The sequence below is a fragment of the Morone saxatilis genome, unplaced genomic scaffold, assembly GCF_004916995.1.
Source record: "Morone saxatilis isolate NCDOM2014 unplaced genomic scaffold, NCSU_SB_2.0 Contig23, whole genome shotgun sequence".
Lineage (NCBI taxonomy): Eukaryota > Metazoa > Chordata > Actinopteri > Moronidae > Morone > Morone saxatilis.
This window is the reverse complement of record NW_023339796.1, coordinates 12085020-12089227: the sequence shown is the minus strand read 5'-3', so window position 1 is coordinate 12089227 and position 4208 is coordinate 12085020.

The following is a 4208-nucleotide window of genomic DNA, read 5'->3' as shown; positions in this document are numbered from 1 at the left end:
TTTTATAAGTAGGTATGAATGACTCTTTTGGTGTCCTGTTGAGAAAACTCTCTTTGGAAACCCAAAAATGACAAAGAAGATGTGAAAATGCTGCAGAGGAAGTTGGCCCAGACAAGGAGAAAAAAGAGCATCTAGGTCAGGCTGTGTGTTTTTCCAGACATATGTTTTTGAGGCTCTTTTGAATTTTCCTTTGGGCAACTTTACATTGGAAGGATTTACAAATTCTTAGAGGTTGAATTTAGACCAAACATAAACACATTTCAGTTTGTCAATAGTTAAAAGAAAAACTCTTTGAGTGAACGTTTGCATAAATTTGATTAAATGTTTGTAGTTACGTGAAAGATGAACAAGCCTTTTGTTGCATTACATTTCCACAGAAAAGATCCAGATGTATGCAGTTATACAGCAACCTGTACCAATTACAACAGATGAAGGCTCAGACATTTTTTGACAGTTAGTTGTTGTTGTTTAGTTGTATCTCTTTCAGCCAACTGTGTTATTGTATGTGTTTTTTATATTATTTTTATTTATTTATGTGTTTTGTTAAAGTTCAGTACATATCGGATGTTTTAATTAAAGTACTAAACATTACTGCAGTCCTAAATAGTTGATCAAGGAAACTAGTAAAAAAAAGTCAAATATAGATAAACTCTGGCCATAATTTGATCAGATTTTGGTTTGCTTTGCTTGTTGCTAAACTTTGGCAATTATACAACAAAGGCTTTGATGTTGCACGAGATGCTGTTGGACCCATTATAGAGTGCAGGCGCAGTATTCATGAGCAGTGCTTCCTTGAGGTTGTCCCCTTTTTGCCACATCCCCTCTCCTCTGGCCACTGGAGGGCAATCCCTCTCTTCAGAGTTCAAAGTTGTGTCACTGGGTTTTCAAATTGTGCACCTCAAGGCAAAGAGTTGAATAGTTTGAGCAGTTAACCAACCTCTATTTAATTTAAAATTAAATCTTTATTATCCAAACATAATTAGCTAATAAAACATGTCAGATATGATGTGTATATTTCGTGGCAATCAGCTATTCTCAGTAAATTTCCTCACACTAAGTAAAGTGTAAACTACTGTTGCATGATTTTGATTTTTACAAGGTTTATAATTTCTTCGTCCCACATTCCTAACTTATTTCTCACCAAGCATATTATCACATAGCAAACGGATCAAGATAAATAAAAAGTTTTATTTTGGCTGATTATCTTAACAACAACCAAGCCCCCAGGAAATGTACTGGGCTTTGAAGCCAATTTGACACAGTGGCCAGACATTGTAATTACAATGTCCGGGTTCATCACATGACCCCTAAGGCCCCTTTAACCTGCACACAATCATGTGAAAAGAAGGAGCTTTAAAACAGTGGATTTTTTGAGCTTCAAAACCCACACAAAATGACTCATTTCACAATCAGAATCTAATCCATTTGGTTGGATAACCTTCAGAAAGTCACCTAACCTTGTGAGGCAGCTGGACTTGAAAGAACACACAAGAATCCATTGCCAAGCGCCGAGCTTCAAGTTCTGCACTTGTGTCTGAACCATTGACAGTATATATGGTCTGAACACAGTAGTTATGGACTACTCGTGTTCTAAGAGCAGCTTTTGGCAGCTGAGGCATGAGCTACAGGTGTGGTTTAACGCTAAGTGTGTACGATGACACGCGTCAGAAAACAGAAATGGTGGCTGTTATTGTAGATGCTGCTAGCATCAGTTACATCAGAACTGGAGAGTATTTCTTCATTAAAAGAAGAGTGAGAATGGCACTGAAAGCTTTTCTTGATAGAAAAGAGGTTCTTGCTCTTCTTCCAGCTGGCTTCAGTAAGAGTTTGACTACTTTATATGGTTGGTTGATCTAATTGGCTGAAGTTCCCCCATGAGAGAAGGTGAAAGACATCCAATGACTTGGCCTATAATTTGTGCCTGCCCTTTTCCAAACACGTTCCAATGACAACTTCCCAGGTTCTGTGTAACAAAACATCTGAAGCAGTTAGATTGTGCATGCTGAAATAATTTTATCCCCATTAAAGTTAGTGGATGACTGAACTGGAAGTTAGCCGGCCTAATGAACTACTCGTTATGCAGAATGATGTACTTCTCCGCTGCCCATTTGTATTCCCAGTATGTTCCAGCAATGTTTTTTTTCCCAAATATGGCAAAGCAACTGCTTTTCCTTTAGTCCTCACGTGCAACAGTATTGAGCTAGTGAGTAAACAAGTACATTGATTGTTTGTCTACAAAAAGCATCAGAAAATCCTACTCAGATACAAAATCCAAGATTTTAATGAATATATTGTTAATCTTACTGAATCCTCCACCAATACCAAACAATTCTCTTTAATGTCTCACATCCAAAAATAGAAATTTTTTAAACCACTTCAATTTTAAAATAAATTCAGATTTAAATTTAAATGTGGTTTTGGTATGAGCAATCATGTCCATTCATATGTACTTCAATATATTTCTTGGCAGTGTGCAGGAAGAAAAAAAGAGAAATGCAAATCACTTCCAGCAAATGTTAAGGACTTTTTGTGAGCGGTCCCAGCGACAGATCAACAAACTAACAGGTGTAAAAACAGAACTGCCTCTGGGGAGAGAATAGAGGATTCAACAAGCCTTCGCTCTTCCTTTTTATCTGTCCTGTGCCTCTGAAGAGCTCCCAGAGTGAATAAAGTGTTTGGTCCCATGAAATGAACATGAACAAATTTGCTAGGGAAAGCCACTATGGTATTTCTGGACTGCTATACGCTCTCATGTGTCAAATTATCCTTTAACAAGTAATAATAGTATCAGACATGAAAACACACTAATGATTGCATTATAAAACCAATGAACTGATTTCTTTATCTAAAGGGTAGAGTTGCATGTTCCCGTCTCGTAGTACACTGTTTGAGCTGGTAAAAGCCAAACATCTGTGGGAAAGATTATGGTCCGTCTATCCAGCCTGTAATCTCAGTATTTTCACCTTGCTGCTGACGTAGGTTGTCTTGCACAGACAGCTGCTCCGCCTGGCTTTTCACAAGAGTGATTATCACTGTGATATGTACTTTATTTACTTTGTAACGACTAGCCCTGAATTTGTACAGCACGTTTAGAGGAGCCCTCAAGGTTAGTGCTTGACTCAAAGGCACAGTGACTGGCGTGAAGGCAGGCCATTTTTAAAGGGTTGAAGCCTGACTCATATGTGATGATGAAAGAGAAGAGGATTATGACAGTGAAGATGACAATGATCAGCCCAGCCTCAACAAATGGCGTATAAATAACACGACTTCAGACTTTCAAATTGCATGCGCCGCATACGTCAAAGTCCAATTTTGCGTACACATAATACGCTAATCCTTCCCATTAACTTCTGTGAGGTGACATTATGAACAGTATGAAGAGCCACAAAGTCAGCATGTGGAGGAGGATTGAGTGGATGGATGAGTCAAACAAACACAGGACTTGTTACATTTGAAACCAAAAGTCAATGTGGACTTACTTTAACTTTTTTCTAAACCCGACAAAATAGTTTTCAACCAAGCCAACATCCACAGAAGATAACGGGAAGGACCAGCATATCACTTACATGCAAAATTGGAGTTTGTAAAGTTGTGATTTTTGTCCGCATATATGAGAGACTGGGTTGCATTTTACTATTGTTTATGTAACAATCAACCACAAAGTTACCAAAGTTATTGTCAAACTATAAATCTTCTTTCCTCCCTTACTTACTTATAGTTTAATATATTTTTACCCAACAGCTAAAAGACCTCAACATACTGCAACTTAAAGTTCGATGGGGTGGGGTATAGTGGTATTTGGCGGTGAAGTTGCAAACTGGAACCATTTGAATACAGCTTAGCCTTCCAAGAGTGTAGGAGAAACTACGGCCAGTGTTAACTGTTGTATGATTACCACGTCTTGCCCCACTTTGAAGACAGACTTTTAGTGCTGCCTATTAGTGTGGTTGTTTGGAACAGCTCTAAAACACTTTTTCTCCCAGGCATCGGCGGACAACATTTCATACAAACTAGCACATTTCAAGCCTTTTGTTCCATCGTTCTGTACAACTTTTAGCCCCAACTTGGTTTGTATGTTTCTTTTTTTTTTATTTGCGTCCCCATTTTTTCTTGAATGCTATTGACAAAAGGGTGAAGAGGTTTTTTTTTTTTTTCTTAAGTTGCAGTGCAATGAGCGGATGGTTCAATTGTTTATTATTATTATTATT